Below are 23475 nucleotides of genomic sequence, written 5' to 3'. Positions count from 1 at the left end.
CTGTAGAAGTGTCCAAGCCTAGTTTATAATAGGTTACTGTACTTGAGACCCACATTGCAATCTGAAACACAAATTCCTTTTTGTTTCATGTTCTTTTATGTTCTTTCCCTATCACTTGGAACAAAGTGAGCTACATGGTAGATGCTTAGTAAATACTTACTGATGCTATCACTTAGAAGAGCTTCAGATTCTAGGTAGCAAGCAACATACTTCTGCACAGAGTAGCTTATAAGAAACCATAGCAATCTCCTTATGAATTTACCTGTGGAAAAATATGGGGAAAGAGTAGGTGAAAAGTCACTGGATGTAATTAAGGAGTTTTATTGGCATTCTTTCTAATGAGAGAAGGAGACTGGACTTAAACCAAGGATAATAGTTTAAGAAAGAGTAAGAATGAGAATTCACCAGTATCATTAATGAGGGACTATGATGAATCTAAATCTGAAAAACAAGGAATAATTTAAATATTACATTACTGTCATTAAAATACAGTTCTAACTGCTGGTTTAAAAAATTTTTCATGTGTCTCTATTTTGCTATATAATTTTATGCAGTAAAAAGTACAAAGTTATAATTCTAATCACAAAAATCATTCAATCCTGGGTGGTGAACTGCATTCATTCCCATCCAATGTTTACTATTTTCATCATTTCATATAATAAATTCACCAAAGTGACTATTGCTAAATTTTTAAGATTTCTGCCATAATTAGGTGTTCTTAAAGTGTGTCACAATTACCTGATTTTCTAGTTAAAAGTATATCATACTCAGTCACTTATTCTTTGAACATCTTGTACTGTTCATTGCTATTCAATTTTGGAGTGGCAAAAGAGTAAAATGTAATCTGAAATCCCTAGATTAAGGAGAGGTAGTTTTGACCACTGATAACTTATTTGTTTTAAATATGGAATGCTTCACAAATGTGTATGCCATCCTTGTACAGGGGGCATCCTAATCTTCTCTGTTCCATTCCAATTTTAATATATGTACTGCCAAAGCAAGCACAAGCTCTGATAATTCTTTAGCCATCAATATAGCAAATATTGTCATATAAGATGTGGATGCTTCTTGTGTGAATTAGGAAAGAACACACAATAGGATGAGTGAAAATTTCTTCAAAGCCACATTAGATTTTCCAAGCTTCCTGGTGCAAGGTAGTTTTTAGTTTTTTAATATAACAAAATGGCATGAAGTTCTGCAGAAAATACTGAGTTCAATTCAAATTTGAGCATGTTCTTTAAATGTAAAAGTCAATAATTGGAAGTTGAAAAATAATGAGCTCTATTAGAGTGGTAATAGCTTAATGAAAAATTTGGGACTTTTTTCTGTACTTGGTATTGTTTTTCTAGACTGGTCTCCTGTCAGAATTTGCTTTAAAGCAATAGTACAGAGTGGATTAGAAAGGCAAATGCAGATGTATGTGAAAATTCTAGATTTAGCATAACTTTTTTCACATCATACTTAGTATCTGGCACTGGATCCTAAGTGTCTATGAGATTTGTGTTCATACCTAGTAGGGGCTACTTTGCTGTGCTAGAACAGAGATGGGGGTTTCCTCAGCACCTCATGCCTCTGACACTGAAAGCCAAAATTAATTAAGCAGATTATAAAGGAAGCCATGCAAATATGTAAGAATGATACCTCTCCTTCTTATTAAGCAAAGAAATAATTCCATCTAACCACACTCTTTGCTCCCAAAGCAAATGTGTGTGTGTGGGCAGGGGGCAGTTGTATATATAATTGCTCACATTGAAGGCTGGGCATTTTGAGGTATGCCCGCTTGGTACTCACCACCAACTTTGAGAAGTGTAAGAAAGAAATGCCCAGCATTCAGCTGTGTGAAATATTCATGCTTTGTAGTTAAAGAAAAAATATTTTCCAGTATTAGTACCTAAATAAGGCACTTTTGCAAGGCATTCTGCAGCAAGGAAGAGTAAAGAGCTTTTTTTTTCCTTTTCAATGAACACACACACACACAAACACACACACAGATGTACATGCTCACCAGGTCCTCCACAAAATTGTAAAATGGATTAGGTTCTCTTTGGCTCTCACTTACTCTCTCTGTACTCACAACTTTCCTTTGACATCCTCAGGCACCTACTCCCCCATGTCTCTTATGTTATCTCCTAAGGTGAGACATCCTAGGAAATATCCTACGTACTGAACTGTTCCCTCCCTGTATCTCAAATCACATTCAATGTTATTCATCATCTATCCTACTTTATCAGAACCTTGTTCTCTATTTAAGATATATTGACATTACCCCCTCTCACTAGCTTCAATGTTGTGAAAGCACTGTGGAAAGGCCCATATAATGAGGAACTGAAGGTTCCTGCTAACAGCCATATGAGTGATATTGGAAGTATACCCTTTAGCCACAGTCATGCTTTCAGATGACTGCATCCCTGAATGACAGCTAGACTGAAATCCCTAAAGGCAGTGATAAAACCAGTTGATTTACTAGAAGGTGACTTTTGCTACACTCTAAATGTAGTTCTATCTCAACCTGGACTCAAGTATTTATTAACTATGGTATCTTAGGACAGTTTCTTAATCTCTCTGTGCCTCAGATTCTCATTTGTAAAATGTGATTATACTTAGCTCCTACCTTACAGGGTGTAGGGATAGGCTATGCACATGTGTCAAACACAAGGCCCGCAGGCCAAATCCGTCCCGCCAGGCCTTGCAATGTGGCCCGCACCGCGCTGTCATCACTGCACTCCGCTGCGTTTCCATCACAATGACAGTTTATGACTGTTCAGTAAACCATTCGGCCCGCGATTTAGGCTGGATTTTAGATTTTGGCCCTTTCTCTGATTGAGTTCGACACCCCTAGGCTATAGGGTTAAGCCTCGAACTGACCTGTTGGCAAAGCCACAAACAAGTCCCAACTTAGAGGGCACAGCCTTCTTGGCATAATTAAACTTGACCTTGTGATGCTCCCTAGATCTTTCCTGAGTAGCTAATGGTCTGTGGGAGGTGCAGCAAGTGCTGCCAAAACAAGTGAAACTCATAAGAACATTGCAACTATGGTGACCATTACGTTGTTTACATTTGGCTATAAAATAAAGGCTCAGCTTGCTGTCTGGATCTTTCTATGGCCTTATCCAGGCACAGGAGATCCACCTAGACCCACTTTATGCTCTTTGTCTGTCTTTTCTTCAATCCTTAGCCCCCAACCCCCACCCCCAGGCTCACTGAACTCTTGGCAGTGCAGGCATGGCACGGCACAACAGGGTTGTGAAGATTAAATGAGATAACATGTACAACACTTAGCAAAGTTATCTGGCTCAAAATAAATAGTAGTAGTAGTAGTAGTAGTAGTAGTAGTAGTAGTGGTAGTAGTAGTAGTTTATTATTATTATTATTATTATTATTAACATCTCTATATGTTATTAGAAGAAAAGAGTTACATTTGTGGCAGAGATTATTAGTGCCCACTAAGTATTCCAGGTTCTGCCTTACATTTCCCAGCCTCATTTGCAGTTAGGATAGGGCCTTGTGACTGGTTCTGGCCAATGAAATACGAGCAGAGTGATGTGTCATTTAGAAGCTTAAATATGTAAGGGCTAGTGTGTTGTCACCTTGTCTTTTTTCTCTACACCAGCCTTGCATGAGAGAGAAATGAGCCGCTGATCAGTGCATCCTTATTTAACAGATTAGGACATTGATGTACAAAAATAAATGTAAGATCAAAGTGACTTTCATATGCAGTGACTTCATGTCTAGTCTCATGTATAACAGACCTTTCACATAAACAAGGATTGTTTCCAAATTCATCATTGTATGTAATCTCCCTCATGAAACTGTATCTAATAAGTAGAGAAAAATAGATCCCTGTTGAGACAAAGGTGCTAGATGGTTAGTTAGGCAGCTATGTAGGCAACTCTCTCCCATACTCCTGCCTCAACTAGGAAATTTCAGATTCATGTCTTTAGCAAAATGACAAACTTATCTACCATGGACCTGAAGTATTATTGTTAGTTTCAAGGCAACAAATTATAAAATTATGTATGTTATGTATCTACTATAAACAATTCACAGAATGTTATAGATGATAGTGGCTGTTAGAGGTCATATTAACCAATGCCTACACTTACCACATGAGGACACTATGGCCAATGAAAGGGGAAATAGTTGAACCCAAAATGATCAATACACTGGGATAATACTGGTTTAATAAACAAGGAACCCTACCTCTTAGATCTGTAATGTTTGCACTAATGTTTACTACTCTGACATATTACAATTTAAATATACATGGCTTTGTTTCCTTTCTTTGGTATGGGACCATGTAGTTATATAAGGTATTGAAACAGCACATCAAAATGAGCTGAGAAAAAGTCCTAGATTTCATTGAAACATGAGAAAAGTTAATTAAGAGTGTGTAAATATATCCAGGGGAAAAAAAATCAACACACCAAATCCCTATTAAAAATATTCTAGAATCACCACAAAGCATCTGTGCTATCTATGAAGAAAATGTATCTGAGGTACTTTTTCCCCAAGATGGGGTTGCACAGAATCATCTACTCTTATTTCCATTAACTTCTGAAGTGACTGTCTGGCTGGCAATAAGGATACAGCATAAGGCTAGTGTCAGGGGTATGGCCTGTTAAAGCACTCAGGGTTAGGGGAGACACTAGCTGGTTTATAGAAGGAGTGGTCCCAACATATGTCTAGGCTTCTTAAACGTTAGGTCAGACCAAATGATAATCAACCCAGCCTGACTCTTTTGTGTCCAGAAGCAGCAAGGACCAAAGGCTTTCATTCATTCATGAGGAGCTTGCACCTGTGGCCAAATATTTGTTCATCCCTTTCAGTATCTCCATCTTTAGTCTCAGGACCATGTCAAAAGGAAAAAAAAAAAAATTGGAATGAAATTTGTCTTGATTTCAAACTGCCTGTCTGTGGAAAAGCTCCTAGCTTGCTCTCTCCACTCTCACTGACAGGTTGTACACTAGTAAATCTCAGCATGAAGCTGAAGGCCACTAGGCCAAGCTGCCCTGTGTAGGCCTTGAGAACATTTGTCATGTGTTATACACCAGAGGCTTGAATTACAACATGTATTGCTGAGGATGAGCCATTTATAAGAAAGACATTAAAAAAGCATATTCTGTTAACTTTGATACCATCTATACCTAAAAATGGAATATTTCTTTCCTTGGTGGGAGGCAGGCAGTGGGTAGATATGGCCTAATGAATGCACCTGCCAGAGTACCACAATTATGCAGAGTGCTGACAAAGCAAAACATGGTACATAGCCACATGAGTTTTTTTTAGATTTTCCAGTTGTCAGTGGCTTAGTGCAATCATTAGTGGATTCCCTCAAGGCCCAGAATGCACATCACCTGGACCTGCTGATTGGTATATATTTCAAGCTTTTTCACTTACCTGCAATTTTTATCTATTGCATTTTTATCAACTTAGATTTTTATTACTGTCTAAATGTCTCTCTCTTTTTTTGTTATTTCTTAAGTATTATTTTAATTACATATATAAAACATATGGTATATAGCAGGTCTAATATATAACATGTAACATATAACAGAACCTATAACATATAACCTATAACATATGTGTGATGTGATATACTAACATTATATATGATATGTAATAATGTGTGTCTACACAAGTATATATATATATATGTGATTGAGTGTTGTGACTGTGTTTGTGAGTATAGCATTCATGACACTTTTAGAAGTGCTACTATTTAAATATTTGATCTCCATAAAGTATAATTACCCTAAGCAAGACTTTAACAAGTAATTTGTTCCACACTGCCATGTCCCTATTTTCATGCTCAAATCATTTCTACTCAAGGTTTAGAGAGAAGGCAGTTTAGAAGTAATGAATGCTTTGGGGCAGTGGTTCTCAAACTTCAACATGCATCAAGATCCCCTGGAGGGCTTGTTAAAACTCAGATTGCTAAGGACACTCCAGTTTGATTCAGTAGGTCTAGTGGAGGGGAAGGTGCTGAGAATTTGCATTTCTAATAAATTCCCAAGTGACACTGATGCTCCTTCAGGAATCATACTTTGAGAAGCACTTTGGCAACTGTGATGAAGAGTCTTGGAAGCTTGCTGATGCAAACCTGCCTGCCTCTGACTCTGACTCCATAGAGCTAAAATAGTTCCTAGGGCATAAAGCAAGAGAAAAATAAGACTTCCATTTGCATGTCAAGTCTAAGGGAAAGGACTGTAAGTTTCATCCCATCCCTCCCTATAAATATGCATGTTTGCACAAAATGAGGTAACCCATACTTGCGGTGAGAAATAAGAGAGGGGAAACATATAATAACATATACTTGTTAGCCTGTCCATGATTACTGGACACTGATCTTTAGACTATGACAGATAAAGAAAAAAAATGATGAGATTACCAGGTCACCTCTACCCTAGGTAACTTAATGTTGTAAGTCTAAAAACGTAATGTGACAATTTAGATAGCAGGGTTCTCAACAGACCTTGATGTGAATCTCAGGGTTACTGGCCCAAGCACTCACACTTTAACAAGTGATTCTAGTGCAGGTGACATAAGGACCACATTTTAAGAAACATTGTTCTAATGGTAAAAAGGCATAACACATAGGAAATAGACCAGAACAATGCTTATTTTAAAATAAATCTAGAGGCAAGTGTCACTTCATATAGTGCAGGCAACATACTCAGGGCTATCAAGTGAATGGGGTGATCAGAATGAAATTTGTTCCTGTAAATAAGAGGCATTTAGGAGTTTTGGAAATGTAAACATCATTTTTATTTTATTTTTTTTAGTAAAGAAGCTATTTCCAGCACTGAACTCATTCATCTACACCTAGAAATGGAATCCTGAAAACTGAATTAGGCAATGCTTTTGTATATTTTCATAATTTCTTCAAAGTACTTGTATTCACTCACTGCATCCTCAATAGTACATCTAAGAACTCACCTTGCCCCATTTCAAAGATTAGTAAATAGAAACCTAGAGACCACTTTGTCCCTGGTCACACGAGTTATGTGACTGAGCTAAGATTAGAACTCAGACCTCAGGACTGCTTAAAGACCCCCAATTTGTGCTAGGTTAAAGTTACATGAAGAGATAACTGAAAAATACACTTCATGGTATACAAGGTTGGCATCATTTAGGGGTGATACTCCATGTTTTTGTGCTGGAAGCTCATAACACATTATGCTAGTTAACAGGAACCAGAATAAATAAGCAGATTGCCTCCTCACTTAAGTGGGCTTTGCCTTCTGGCTACCCTTCAAAATCCTTTAAGATGACATTCACAGGAGGGAGATGGAAAGGAGGAAAGACATCACCCATGCCTATTACTTTCATTACTATGAATTATCATTGTTTTGGGAATGCAATAGAATCTGACTCTGCTCAGCTATAAACTTTTTTAAAAAGATTATTTTGGAGAAATTAGCATAATTTGGCATTCCTTTGCCCATCTGCAAACTGTATTTACCTGAAGCAGCTGTCCCTAACTATTAGACACCCTCATATATTCAGTATGGCCACATGTGTCTATACAATGAATGGTTTTTGCTAAATAAATAAAAAAAGAAAGCATTGAAGAAATATAGACCAATCAGGACCATGTTAAAAGAGTTAGGACATAATTACTCTGCAGTTGTTTAGAACATGCAATACCCTTTAAATTTAAAGACTATGACATGAAGTCCTGGTCTCAAAGACCACCCAACGAGAGGATTTAGAGGACACAAAGCCACTGACCAGAAGAATAGATGTGTATAAATGTCAAGAGTTGGCTGGAGCCTCTAAATCTAACTAAAACCCTCCTATCCTACTGGTTAAGTCAAAATACATTTATTTCACCCCTACCTGCCCTCCTGGTCCCTCATTCACATTAGAGGATTTTTTTAAACAAAAGAACCCTTATTCTCCCATTTTCTACCTAATTATTAGGGAGGATAAGCATTTTAGAATGGGCTTTTATTTATTTGCTTTTTGTATACTCTAGTAGCATTCCAACTTGTCAGAATACATGATGTTCTGTAGCGTTTGGGTGGGGGGAGCTATAGATAAATAGAGCTGTGAGAGTACAGCCCACTGTTAGCATGCTTGCAAGCCATCCTATATAATAAAAGCCTAATATTCTAAGTGTCTGGTCAACTGGTCTGCCATTCAACTAATCAAACACAATATGCTAATGATATGATAAGGCCACTCAACCACTCACTATGATGTGCACTGACCACTAGAGGACAGACACTCTGACTGGTAGGTTAGCTTGCTGCTGGGGTCCGGCTGATTGGGACTGAGTGAGATGAGTTGGACATACCCTGGAACCCTCCCATGGTTCATCCCCTGCTGGCCAACCTCCCACATCCCTCCCTGGCCCTGATGGTGCACCAGTGAGGTCCCTTGACCTGGCCTGTGCCCTCTCACAATATGGGACCCCTCAATGGATGTTGGAGAGTTGGTTTCAGCACAATCCCGCAGGCCAGGCTGAGGGACCCCACTGGTGCATGAATTTGTGCACTGGACCTCTAGTTGCTTTATAAAAACACACTCTGGAGTTTGCCTTATTACCTTCTGTGTTCATTAGCTGGCCTCTGCCCAATGTTAAACTGAAATACCTTGGGCACTTGACATTTAAACTTCCATTTCTTTCCCCTGTTGTTTTTTCCTCTACTGCAGGAAACAGGAGAGATGATTCTCACTTAACAAGATACAGAGACAGTTTTCATTAAAATAAGGGGGTAGAATGCAAGAAAAAAAAATGCAGACACTATTTTTGCCTATTGTAAAATAACACTCAGTATCAAAGACAGAAGCAAAGCAATACATAAGTAACTTTCATCAGAGCCCATTTTTTTTTAAAGTAAATTAATCCTTTACTTTTCAAAATATACAAGTAATACAACAGGTAATATTAATATGATTTTCTTCTTTCCTGATATACATCAATACTTCTCTCTGGGAAAACAGTTCTTTGCAAATCAAAATAGAACATTCAATTGTCTTGTGTATCCCAGGCTCCTGCCATGTATTTTCATGGAATTGCCATGTGCAACTATCCTGCCTAGACAGCTTGTGGTCTACAGCCTTCAATCTGTTTTGAATTTGAGCACAAATCATAATGGTCTTCTAATTGCTATGGTACCAGGATGTGGGGAAGGTGCTGTGGAATAAGTATATAACTGTGTTCTGGATTGATTAATAAGGGAAAGCCACCACTCTATACTGCCTCTTTTTCTTTCTTTCTTTCTTTCTTTCTTTCTTTTTTTTTTCTTCTTATTTCCAGTTTGCCCTTTCTACTCTCCTGGAAGATAATATCAGTTTTTAAAATAAGTTAAAAAAAACAACAAAAAACTATAAAGTCCCCCTTTTTTTTTGTTTCCCCAGACTATCTAAAATCTTACAGGCAAACTGAGACTTTCACAACTTCTGCATTTCTCCTAGAAGAAATTAATTTGGGTTGATATGCCAAGATCAGATCTTGAGATAGTGACCCAGATGTAGATTCTAGCTCAGTTGTTCAACAGGTGTACCATTGTTGTGAACAATAAAATAAATAGCCATTTATTAATTACTTACTGTTACAAAGCACTTTATATATTTCCTCTCTTTTCATCTTCTGTTATGCCCAGATTTCAAGATCCCCAAGGACCACCAGGGAGCCGAGTCCGATGCAAAAGCAAAGAGCCTTTATTCAAGCTTGAGCCTGGTCTCTCCGCCTCTACTGACACAGCAGCAGGATGCAAAGAGCCTTGAGCTCTGAAAGTACAACCTTTATATAGGGCTTACAGTTGGGTGGTGGGGTGATGCTCAGACCACTGAGTTGGCTGGTTTTGATTGGTGGGATGAGGGCCAGAGTCCAGTTATGCTGGGTTACTTCCCTCTGCATTTCTATTGGCTGATTTAAGGGTGGGTTGGGAAATTGACACATTCTGTGGTTTTTTCTCGGAAAGTGGTTATGTTGGGGACATAGTTACACAAGATGGAGGGCACAGTACAAAACTAAGTCAGTCCTGCTCTGCCCTTGAAGGAAGGCCTACGTGCTGGGAAGGGCCATGAGACTGCGTCTCAAGGCCTGGCCTGGTGTCAGCACTGATAACTCTATCTGGAGCATAGTCCATGGCCTTCCTGGAAGCATGCTAAAAAATTCTCACTTTCCAACACTTCACTATTTACTATTATAATCTGCATTTTACAGCTTTAAAAACTAAATCATTATTTAACTTCTAGCAATGGAATTGAGACTTAAAACCAGATATTTATGATTTCAAAGCCTGTGCTTTTGATCACTATATTGTACTCCCTCCCATAGTCAGTCAACTCTGCCAAGAGGTAAAAAAAAACAAAAAAAAACACAATAATTTAAAAGAGAAAATAGTTTAAAATTCATTAATGTGCTTTTCTCTTTTGCCTTTTTGAGTACTTAATTTATACCCTAGTCTGCCTGGGGCAATCATTTGGGGAGTGGGTGGGAGCATATGGCAGAGAAATTAAGATTTATGACATGAGAAAAAATAAAAAGACAGGGCAATATTCACTTCTGACACAAAATAGGATAACATAGTAGGTAGGGTAATAGGCCTACAAACCAGGTTTTTGTCTTATGACAATAACAATAGAATAATTGATAACATTAATGCAATTTTTAATACTGCCAAAATATATCTACTCTTTTCCATTTCTTGCTAGGAATTATATATAAACACACATAAATTATATATAATTCTATGTAAAGATATACTAGTATGTGTATATATGTGAATATATATGAAAAAATATACATCTATAATAATAAAAGCATAATACGCTAATTTGACCAGACTGCCAAATGACCTTCTGAACATCCTTCCAGACATCCTTCTAGAAGACCTTTCGGAGGAAGCTGGGGCTGTGATGGCTGAGGCAGCCATTGAAGCTGTGAGAGCCAAGTTCCTTGCATAAATTTTGTGCATCAGACCCCTAGTGTAAAAGAGTAATATGCAAATTGACCATCACTCCAAGACACAAGATGGCCACTTCCATGCGGTCAAAGATGGCTGCCCCCATGTGAACATTTGGACACAAGATGGCCAGCAATGGAGGGCAGTTGTGGGCAGTTAGGGATGGCCAGGTTGGCAGAGGAGGGCAGTTGGGGGAGACCAGGCCAATAAGGGAGGGCAGTTGGGGGCAACTAGGCCTGCAGGGGAAGACAGTAAGGAGTGAACAGACTGTCAGGGGAGGGCGTTGGGGATGACCAGGCCTGTAGGGGAGGGCAGTTAGGGGTGACCAGGTCGGCAGGGGAGGGTAGTTAGGGGCAATCGGGCCAGCCAGGGAGCAATTAGGCATCAATCATGCTGGTAGTGGAGTGGTTAGAGGGTGATCAGGCTGGCAGACAGAAGCAGTTATGGGCAATCAGGCAGCCAGGCAGGTGAACAGTTCGGAGCGAGCAGTCTTGGGTTGTGTGAGAGGGATGTCCAACTGCCTGTTTAGGCCCGATCTCTCCTCTCCCAGATTGGAGATGGGCTGAGGGACACCACCACCCACTAATTTCATGCACCAGGCCTTTAATTTTATATATATATATATATATATATATATATATATATATATATATATATTCCTTTATCTTCTAGTTTAGCAAATCAAGGGTTAAGTTTAAGGATCTAGATAGAACATAGAGTGTCCCAGAAAAATAATCCATTTCAGTATAACAGCTAAGTCAACTTTACAGTAGAAAAAGGATACAATCTAGTAGTGGTAAAAAATATTTCCACTTTTCCAGTTCTGAGAAATTTTGAGGGGAACAAGAAAGAGAGAAAGGCAGGAGAGACAGAAATCTACAGGGAGAATCACAGTAAGATAAATAAAATCACTACTCTCCAACTGAAACTATGAAGGAGGTTATCACACAGACTCCCTTATGATTTCCAGTCTAGACCAACTATATCCAAGTTTCTTTGGTCAGGCAGAGAGTCTTGTAATTTAGCTTTCCCTAACTACCCTCAGTTTCCAGGAGGAATGGACTCTGAGGTGAGAGAGACCATAAGAGAAAGGCCCTATTAGATATAGGCACATTGGTAAATGTTGATTTTCTCTGCACATCCAAGTTGTACTATGAACTGTATCTGCAATCTTGCTACATTAATTTCATATATTAACAATAATAACCTTTCACTATTATGTATATAGTATTTTAGAGTTTATAAAGTACATTCATATTCACTGGCTTCTTTAATCACAAAAGTTTCTTTGAGAAAGGGAAATTAGCCCCATTTTATAGATGAAGGCATAGCTGAGTCTCAGTGAGGTAAAATGACTTTCTCAAAGTTACATACATATCTAGTAAGAAAACCAAAATGTGAGGCTCAGGTATTCTGATTACATGTCTCCTGTGTTTCTCACCTACTACAGCCAAACCAATAGGACTATCAATTTCAACTCAACTGAAGCATTTTTTTTTTTTTTTACAAACTTGGAAACTGGTACTCCAACTTTACTCTGAGTCATCACAGTAGAATTTTTAATACTGAATATCTTTGAAGAACTATGCTGTATTATTTGCTGTATGATAAATTGAAGAACTTGCCCTCTGCTATATTTGGAATATATATATATTCATATTCATATTCATATTCGTGTAGGATAATGTCATTGTTCAGAGTACATACAGGATCTATGATCAGATTGGCTTGGGTTCAAGTCTAGCTCTGCCACTTGCCAGCTGTGTGACCTTGAACACATTAATTAATTAAGCTGGTTTTCACCTTCCTCATATGCTAAAATGGAAGGTGGGTTTTCTTTTTAGGATTAATAAAGACAATTTACGTTAAGTACTTAGCACAAGACCTGGAACATGGTTAGCATAAAATAAATGACCCCTCAGTATAATACTGCTACTGCAAACAGTACAGCCACTTTATAAGAATCTGACAGTCTTATAAAATTGAACAAGAAATTACCATAATACTAAGAATTTGCACTCCTGAACATTTATCTGACAGAAATGAATAGTTACCTTTACATACAAACCTGTATATGAATGTTTAGAACAACTTTAATTGCAATAACCAAAAATTGTTCTTAAATAGATAAATGTTCTAAAAGACTGTGCTAAGCCTTAACAGGTTTGGCTCAGTGGATAGAGAGCATCGGCCTGCAGACTGAAGGGTCCCAGGTTCAATTCCATGTATCTTGGTTGCAGGCACATTCCCAGTGGGGAGTGTGCAGGAGGCAGCTGATCAATGTTTATCTCTCATTGATATTTTAACACTCTATCCCTCTCCCTTCCTTTCTGTAAATAAAGTAATAAAATATATTTTTTTTAAAAATCTGTGATAATGGATTCCACAGAATGTTATTCAGCAAAAGAAAAAAAAGAAAAAAAAAAGAAAGAAACAAACTATTTATACAAAAAAAAACAAAAAACAAAAAAACCACAAAAACAACTTTGATGAATCTTCAGGGAACTTTGCAGAATAAAAAAATCTAATTTTAAAAGGTTACATACTATATGATTCAGTTTATGTAACACTTTTGAAGTGACAAAATAATGGAGATATAGAAGAGAGTAGTACTTGCCAGGGGTTTAGGAGGAGGAGTGGGAGCATGAGAGGTGGCTATGACTATAAAAGTGTAGCACAAGAGATCCTTGTGAAGATGGAATTAATCTGTAACTTGATTTTAGTGGTGCTCACAAGAATCTACATATGTGATAAAATTACATACAACTAAATACATGCAACTATATATTAATGATAATGTGTAAAACTAGTGAAATCTGAGTAATATGTATAGATTATATAAATGTTACTCTCCTGGTTATACTATATGTATAGTGTATTATACATAAATGGTAGATAAAAAATAGACAAATGACAAATATAGATAGATAGATAGATAGATATAGATATGGTACTACTGTACTATCTATCCTATCTAATAAAGAAGAAATATGCAAGTTGACCATCATGCCATGACCAAGATAGTGGCACCCATAGCCACAAGATGGTGGTGCCCAGCCCCACTCAAGTTCTCCAGTCCTTTCAGCCCCACTGGGGGATGGCAGGAGCATGGTGCAGCCTGACCCGCCCTCAGCCCCCCAGCCTCCCAGAGCCGGCCCGAGGCGCAGGCAAGCCTCAGATGACAGCTGACCAGCTGATGCCTGAGGCACAGGCAAGCCTTGGATAGTAGCTGCTCAGTCACCCAGGGCAAGCCTGAGGTGTAGGCAAGCCTCAGATAGCAGCTTCTCAGTAATCCAGGGTGGGCCCACGGTGCAGGCTAGCCTCGGATGGCAGCTGCCCAGCCACCTAGGGTCACCCTAGGCTCAGTTAACCAGGGGCAGCCAAGGCTTGTGCTGTTGGCAATGGCAGAAGCAGAGGGGGACATCACCTTCCCCTGATCCCCAGGTGGCCTCTCACCCCTGAGGGCTCTCAGATTGTGAGAGGGGGCAGGCTGGGTTGAGGGACTCCCTTCTAGTGCATGAATTTTCATGCACCAGGCCTCTAGTATATATAATAAAAGCCTAGGTGGCCCTCTCGCCCTCACATCATCTCAAGATGGCCATCCCCATATCATCACAAGATGGCCACCTCCACATGGTTACAAGATGGCCACCACAAGATTGTCACCCCCATGTTGTCACAAGATGGTTGTGACAATATGGCTGCCACAAGATGGCTGGCAGGGGAGGGCAGTTGGGGAGGACCAGGCCTGCAGGGGAGGGCAGTTGGGGGTGATTGGGTAGGCAGGGGAGGGCAGTTAGGGGCTATCAGGCCAGCATGGGAGCAGTTAGGTGTCATTCAGGCCAGCAGGAGAGCAGTTAGGGGGAAATCAAGCTGACAAGCAGAAGCTGTTAGGGGCAATCAGGCAGGCAGGTTAGGAATCAGCAGTCCCAGATTGTGAGAGGGATGTCCAATTGCTGGTTTAGGCCCGATCCCACAGGGATTAAACTGGCATTCAGATATCCCCCAAGGGAACCCAGATTGGAGAGTGTGCAGGCTAGGCTGAGTGACAACCCCTCCAAGCATGAATTTTGTGCACTGAGCCTCTAGTAGTTTTATAAGATATCTTTGGCTGAAACTAGGTAAAGTGTACAAAAGACTTCACTATGTTAGTTCTTATAACTGTTTATGAGTCTATGTTATATCAAAATAAACATTTGAAAATTATTAATGCCTTTCTTTCAAAATAGGCATAACCCAATATAAGCTGCCACTGTATATAGTAAAGATACTTCTCAACCTGGTGTCCTTATATGTTACAATCAACAAAGGACAACTTTTAAATGTTTTATTGGGATCCTGAATTTAAAATTTTACACTAGTTATAATAAATTTGGCAGGGAAGGGGAGGTTTCCCACTTCTAAGTTAACACCAAAGGTCTGTGTAAAGAAGGCTATTACCCAGCATCCCATTCACACATCAGCAGATACAGAGGTGCCTTCACAAAATTTGGATGGATAGTTAGCCAGACCTAGTTTGAATGTTTGCTCTGCAACCTCACTCACTGGCTTTTTAATAAAGGCAGTCTCTGAATTTCACTATACTGGGGTTATTTTGAGGCATTGGAAGGAAGTTGTAGAGCATTTTAGGTGGCAAGTGTGTTTTTTTTTATCATCCCTTATATACACACTGAACCGTAACACAGTTCCCATTCATGTAAATATGCTTTAACCGTATGTACATGAAAAAAATGAAGAAAACTTTCCCTGGGTAACTCAGATTCTTTAAGGCAGGGGTGGGGAACCTTTTTTTCTGCCAAGTACCACTTGGATATTTATAACATCATTCTCTGAATACAATTCACTTAATATAAATTTATGTCGCCATGAAAAAATGCTCCTAGATTTACTGAGTTTTGAGTCCCATCTGCGATTACCTTGGCTGGGCCAGACCAAATGATTTCCCATGCCTTATACAGTGCACAGGCCAGACGTTCCCCACTCATGTTTTAAAGGACATAAAAATGGCTAATAAGAGTGCCATGTCATTATACTTTCTTGCCCCACCCATGGAATTTCCTGGTTGTGATATTGTACTATAGTTAGGGATGATGTAACCAACTAGAGGAAACTGGTTGAAAGGTGCATGACACTTCCCTCTCCTATTTTCCAATTTATTTGAATCTGTAATTCTTTCAAAATAAAAAAGTGCTTTAAAAAACATAGAAATGTGTTATGGTTCTGAGGTTCCTGAAGATTTTATATTTATCACCTCTTAAAAATTTGTAAAAAGTTGATTCCTTCCCTTCAAACAAATACTTTGAAATATGGTTTTAAAAAGTCTGAGTTGATTGGGACCTTGGGATTAGCTATTTCAGAAGTCTCTTGATCTATTTCTGCAACATATTATTATTCAATATGAATACCTCCATTGACAGAAAACTCACTCCCTACCAAACAATACCTAACAAACAAAAAAATCACAAAAAAACCCTCTCTATTTGGAAACAGATCTCATACTTTAAAAACTTTTTCTTATATTAACCTGAATTCTGCCTCCCTCAAATTTTCATCTTTGATTCATATTTGTCCCTACTCCTTATTCCCAAAGAAATAAGGAAAGCATTTTTTGTGAACTTTTAGTATAGTAAAATAAACCATCCTTTTATCTGTGTTGACTAGAAAATAAGACAGGTATCAGAAAACCTCTCTTTTTCATCCTTAGAGGCTGATAACTGCTATTATTTCTTGTAGAAACATACCACTCATCAGCATAATTTAATAAATGCAACAACATATAGTGATAATAATAAGAAATTACAAAACTGTGCCTTGGATTTACATAACACCTTTTCTCAGAACAGCAGCTAAGAACAAGGCTGGTATCAGAGCCTTTTCTATCTTAGGAGCAAGGAGCTTCTTATAAACACCTTCTTTGTTTTAACTTATGCCATTTGGAGGGGCAATTTCCAAATTTTTCTTTTTATTATCCATTGCATTGTGAAAAACTAAGTCTGGGAGGGATTTCTCAGAGCACCATCCAGGTGTAAAGAATTAACACTCCCTTGGATTTGCTGGAAATTTACATGTGAAATCCTCATTAATGCAAATGTGAGTTCTGGAACTATATAAATCGCCTGTATTAAGGGGAAAAAATGCTAACTGGAGGACTTCAATTGACATATTCTATTAACTCTGAGATTCCTAACTAATTGATTTTCCTTTTTATCGCTGACTTGTCCCCCACTACTGCCCACACAATGAAAAAAAAAGCATTTTTCATGATGAAAATGAATGCAACTCTTTTTCTCCTTGACCAAGCTCAGAATTGAACATGACCCTTTAAAACCTTTTTTCTCAGCCAAATCCTCTGCTCTCTCTGGTTACCATGTGACAGCAAGGACTTCTGGCCTCTGGGGCACTAAGTACTCATAAAAATCTCCCTTCTTAGTAATTATCATTATTATTTCCCATTTGGTATGTAGCAATATTGTCCATCTAGGTTAAGAGGCCACATCCTGTGTCCTCCTTCCACCAGCTCACACAAAAGTGCTATTATGACTTCAAAATATAAACATCTGTTCTTGATTCTTTTTGGTGGTGGCCCAGTGTGGGTAGAAGGAAGAGATCTACTACATTGTCAGCCTTAGAGAATACATATTTCAGTGAGCCATGAGTGCAAACTGTGAGCTGAAGTGAGTCTGAAGACAGAGGAAAGGAAATTAGCACAAGATAGATGCAGTCTTGGAAAAGCATCTGGGACTCAATGCCCAAGCAGGAAGCTGCTGTGAGCATTCCATAATTGATGGGAAGCCAGAAAGAAAAGGTCAGAGCAAAGCAGCAACTCAAAATCAGTCAAGCAAGTTGGAGTTAGGGTTCAAAGGCAATATAAGGCGCACAGTGTGTTCAGAAGTCCAGTAAGTAGATTAGTGCCAGAAAATCATAAACCTTGGGAATAGAGAGCAAAGTGGAAAAATGAAAATTCAAGCCTATAGTTTGACCCCAGGAGGACTATGGGAAGAGAATAAGGGTAGGGGTAAGGCAACAGCCAATACCTAGAAAGGAACTTAGAAAACTGAGGCATTTTACTATGCAAAGATTTATATTATTCTGATGAAGGCAAGAAAATATTCTTGAATAGCCAACTAAGCACATAATTGAGAATTTGTGACTGAAACAAGTACCAACTTTTAGCAAAAAGATATCGGCTTGAATGTACTGGTAAACATATATACTGGAAAAATCTGAGCAGACAGCAAATCCTACAGTTTGAAGGGCAAATGCCATATTCTATTATTTTGGAGTAGAGGCCTGGTCTACAAATTCATGTATGTGTGGTGTCCCTTGGCCTGGCTGGTGATTGTGGCCCATTGGGATCCAGCTGGCCAGTGGGAGGAACCACTGGAGGTTGACTGTGGAATCACACTGACCATCAGGGGGAAGTTCTTGCATTGAGTGTCTGCCCTCTGGTGCTCAGTGCACTTCATAGTGACTGGTTGACCAGTTGTTCTGGTTGTTCTGATCATTCAGTTGTAATGGTCACTTAGGCTTTTATATATATACTAGAGGCCCAGTGCACAAAATTTTGGCACAGGGGGAAGGTCCCTCAACCCAGCTTGCACCCTCTCCAATCTGGACCCCTCGAGGTATGTCCAACTGCCCGTTTAGGGATCGGGCCTAAAAGGGAAGTTGGACATCCCTTTCACAATCCAGGACTGCTGGCTCCCAACAATCGCCTGCCTACCTTTCTGATGGCACCTAACTGCTTCTGCCTGCCAGCCTGATCACTCCCTAACCACTCCCCTGCCAGTCCGATTGATGTCTAACTGCTCCTCTGTCAGCCTAATTTTCTCCAACTCCCCTCCTCTACCAGCGTGGTCCCCCCCAACTTCCCTTCCTTTCAGGCCTGATCCCTCACAACTGCCCTCCCCTGCTGGCCATCTTGTGGTGGTCACCTTGTGTCCACATGGGGCAAGATCTTTGACCACACCAGGGCAGCCATATTGTGTGTTGTAGTGATAATCAATCTGTATATTACTCTTTTATTAGATAGGATGGAGACCTGGTGCATGGGTGGGGGCCAGCTGGTTTTCCCTAAAGGGTCCCTTGGGGCATGAGGTGGCCTGGGCGAGGGGCCTGTGGTAGTTTGCAGGCCAGCCACACCCCCTAGCAACCCAAGGAGGCCCTGGTATCTGAGGTTTATTTATCTTCTACAATTGAAACTTTGTAGCCTGGAGTGGAGTCAAGCCTTCTGTTTGCTTTTTGGTGGCAGCCATTTCTGTTGGAATTTATTTACCTTTTATAATTGAAACTTTGTAGCCTGTAGAGAAGGCCTAGACCACCCAGGGCTGCATAAGCTTGGCTTCCTCCATTGCCAGGGTCAACCATGGGCTCCTGCTCTTTTCAACTCCATGGCCACAGCCATTTCTGTTGTGATTTATATAACTTGTATAATTGAAACTTTGTAGCCTTAAGAGGGGCCTGGGCTGGCCTGGGTGTGCAGAAAGCTTGTCTTCTTCCATTGCTGGGGAAACCCAAGCACCCTCCTTCTCTCAATGTCTCTGCAACCATCTTGGTTGGGTTTATTTGCATATTCGCTCCTGATTGGCTGGTGGGTGTGGCTTGTGTGTGTAGCGGAGTGAATGGTTAATTTGCATATTACTCTTTTATTAGATAGGGTAAATTCTGCTGGGCAATATGGCTTTAAGTTGAGCTATATTTAGTCCAACAAATTTACAGATTTCAAAAGTGGCTCCTAGTGGTAGAGCAAAGAAGCCACATTGTTTTAGAATAGTGCTGGGCAAATTAACCTTCATTCAAAATGCTAACTGAAAGACACCCATGAAAATAAACACATGGTGTCAAAACAAGCCAGAGGAAAATCATTTGGGGGGGAAAAAAGGATCCCAAGTCAAATTTATAGAAAATATCCCTTTATTAACTTTTGGTCGAGAATATGTTTGTGTATTTTCAGAAAACAACTCTAAGACCATCTGGATTCCTGCAACAGAGAGTAATAGACAGAAGGCAGAAGTGCTCCAGCCATGAAGACAGAAGAGAAACAGTTCAGAGATTGAAGATGCTGACAACACCTTGCCATACTAGCAGACAGCAGCTGCGTGTTGCTGAAGGATGCCCAGGACCAAACCAGAGATGGTCGGACATGCATCACCACCATTTGTCCACCAACCAGATCTGAAATATCATGGCTGACATGTACACATAAGGAACTGTTTAACATTGAAATTGGAACTCAAAAGAACTGTTGGCCCAGAAAGGAACTCACTACAGACTGATTCATTTGCTTCTCAGCATAACCATTATGGCTTGTCTCATTTCGGTACTTACAAGGGTATTTCTTGGATCACATGATCTCACACATCTAGAGGAAATAATGAACAACATAAACTGATGAGCAAAAACAGACCCAGAGAAAGAGAAGCATCGATCAGACTGTCAAACCTCAGAGGGAAGGCAGGGGAAGGTGGGGGTAAGGGGGAGAGATCAACCAAAGGACTTGCATGCATGAATTTAAGCCTAACCAGTGGCCATGGACAACAGGGGAGTGGAGGCATATGTGGGGAGGGGTTTGGGATGGGAATGGGGGCATGAGTACAATTATGTGATACCATAATCAATAAATTAAAAAAATAAAATAAAAATAGTGTTGGGCAACCATGAGTAGAGGTTCTTAGTACTTCAGAAGATATGGATTAAATTGAGAGCAAATAACCATTTGGAATCTCAGTAGACATGGGATTTTCACAACAGTATAAAATTCATTATACTCCAAACTGAGATGTCAAAAGTATTATAAGAGCTTTTTTAAAAATGTATTTATTTATTTATTTATTTATTCATTTATTTACTAGAGGCCCGGTGCACAAAATTCATGCACCGAGGGAGAGGGGTGTGTCCCTCAGCCCAGACTGCACTGGGATCCCTCAAGGGATGTCTGACTGCCCATTTAGGCCCAATCCCAGGCCTAAATGGGCAGTCAGACATCCCTCTCACAATTCAGGACTTTAGACTCCCAACTACTCGCCTGCCTGCTTTCCTGATTGGCCCTAACTGCTTCTGCATGCCAGCCTGATCACCCCCTAACCACTACCCTGCCAGCCTGATTGATGCCTAACTTCACCTCTGGCAACCTGTTTTCCCCCAACTTCCCTCCTCTGCCAGCTTGGTCACACCTAACCGCCCTCCCCTTCAGGCTCAATCACCCACAACTGCTCTCCCTTTCAGGCCTGGTCCCTCCCAACTGCCCTCCTCTGCCTGCCATCTTGTGGCAGCCATCTTGTTTCCACATGGGGGGAGCCATCTTGTGTGTTGGAGTGATGATCAATCTGCATATTACTCTTTTATTAGATAGGATAGAGGACTGGTGCATGGGTGGGGGCCAGCTGGTTTGCCCTGAAAGGTATCCCTGATCAGGGTGGGGGTTCCCTTGGGGTGTGGGGCAGCCTATGGTGGTTTGAAGGCTGGCATGCCCCCTGGAGACCCAAGCAGAGGCCCTGGTATCTGGGGTTTATTTATCTTCTACAATTGAAACTTTGTAGACTGGAGTGGAGTCAAGCCTTCTGCTTGCTCCATGTTGGCAGCCATTTCTGTTGGGATTTATGTATCTTCTATAATTGAAACTTTGTAGTCTTAAGCGGAGGCATGGGACAGCCAGAGTGTGTGGAAAGTTTGGCTTCCTCCATTGCCAGGGGCAACCCTAGCCTCCTGCTCTTTCCAACTCTGTGGCTGCCGCTATTTTTGTTTGGATTTATGTATCTTCTATCATTGAAAGTTTGTAGCCTTGAGTGGAGGCCTAGGCCAGCAAAGGCATGCAAAAAGCTTAGCTTCCTCCATTGATGGGGAAACCCAATCCTCCCTCCTGCTCTCTGTGGCCATAGCCATCTTGGTTGGGTTTATTTGCATATTTTCTCCTGATGGGCTTGTGGGTGTGGCTTGTGGGTGTAGTGGTGTGATGGTTAATTTGCATATTACTCTTTTATTAGATAGGATTTCAGAGAGAATGGGAGAAGGAGAGAAACATCTATGATAAGAATTGTTGATAAGAATCATTGATAGGTTGCCTTCGGTATGCCCCCTGCTGAGGATAGAGCCCATAACCTGGGCATGTGCCCTGACCAGGAATCCAACTGTGACCTCCTGGTTCATAGGTCAAGGATCAGCCACTGAGCCACATGGGCCAGGCAAAATGTGTAAGTTTTATTTGAAGCAAAGCACAGAAGGAATGAACCAAGGCCTGGTCAGATCTGATGGGTACGGAGGGGAAAGTGGGCTAGGTCTTTGGGGACAGTTATGACCGCAGAGACACTGGGGCACCAGGGCATCAGGAAGGGAGGAAGATCAGGGCCCAGAAAGGGGGAAAAGGTGATTGCACTGTCAGAGGAAGGAGATGCTGAAGATGTGTATGCTAGCTGCATATTTTTGATGGATGTCTTTGGACCGCCTTTCTGTCTACCTCCCTAATGGTGTCCTGGAGGATGGAGGAGAGTTGGGTCAGATGGCTTGTATCCCTGTCAAATGGCTTCCCCAATCTTATTCTCAGCTTCCTCATCTCAAAATGGGAAGCGTCTTTAGCCTCCCTGTTGCAGGAAGATGTGTGCTGGTCAAACGAGGTAGTGAATCCATTCACAGGCCCTGTCCCCGTGTTCAAAGTATCGATAGCTCCTTTTACAAACCTTGGGCCCTTTCTCACATTGCTATCAAAACAACTTGGCAAGCAAGTTGGAGGAGAGGAAAGGATGGTTAATGCCCCACATCTTGTTGTGGCTACTGTCACTTCTCAAGAGCTTTTGAATAATGTGATTTTAAATAAAAACCTGGGCATTTAAAAGCAAAACAATACAATATAGAAATCATTAATCCATATAGTAATCTGCTATGCAGCTAAAACATAAGTCCTTATTTTTCTCCAGAAAATGCTCTATGATTCCATTAGAGATAATATGTTTCAAAAAAGTGATTTCACATGTAGACAAATTCCAACTTGATATCAAGCAGTTGTATATCAATGATTCTGAAATGGAATTAAAGGTTAAAAAAAAAATGATAGGAGCCCTTCCCTTGTCAGAGTAGATATTTAGAATATTTTTCTTCAGGAATTTCCTTAATACCTTATCCATTACTGAAAAGGAAATTTTACCTTATCTATTATGCCAGGGAGGATCAAAGGGCTTTTAGGTGATATAAAAAACCAGAAATCCCTATTCTTCATGGATTAAGTTATTTTCCTAATTGCATCTACAATTCCTAGACTTTTGGCATTAAAAATAGGAATATTACACCTTATTATTATCTAGGTTCCTAAAGTAATTAAAAGATACCCCAGCACAGATTTACTAAGTGGTAAGTATTCCTGGGATCCCTACAGATAACGTCAAACCCCAACAGAACTTAAATTAGATTGAGATCTATTTCCTGCACTTTGAGTTTTGTGGGACCTGTAGGATAAAATGTTACTCTTAGAAGCTAATACGTAAAATAGCAATCCATTAGAGGGTTAGAAGAATTCTAGAAGGGGGAAGTAGGATTCTCACTTGGAATAATTAGAAAATACCACTGA

General features: G+C 40.0%; 1 non-coding gene across 1 annotated transcript; it reads right to left on the bottom strand.

The window, feature by feature from the left end:
- Nucleotides 1-898: 898 nt before the first annotated feature.
- LOC118731917 lies at nt 899-1005 on the bottom strand. The gene has a single exon (XR_004992007.1). It is a non-coding gene; the product is annotated as a U6 spliceosomal RNA (small nuclear RNA).
- Nucleotides 1006-23475: the final 22470 nt, after the last annotated feature.

The sequence above is a fragment of the Pipistrellus kuhlii genome, unplaced genomic scaffold (assembly GCF_014108245.1).
Source record: "Pipistrellus kuhlii isolate mPipKuh1 unplaced genomic scaffold, mPipKuh1.p scaffold_m20_p_33, whole genome shotgun sequence".
Classification (NCBI taxonomy): Eukaryota; Metazoa; Chordata; class Mammalia; order Chiroptera; family Vespertilionidae; genus Pipistrellus; species Pipistrellus kuhlii.
This window is presented reverse-complemented; position numbering and strand designations above follow the sequence as displayed.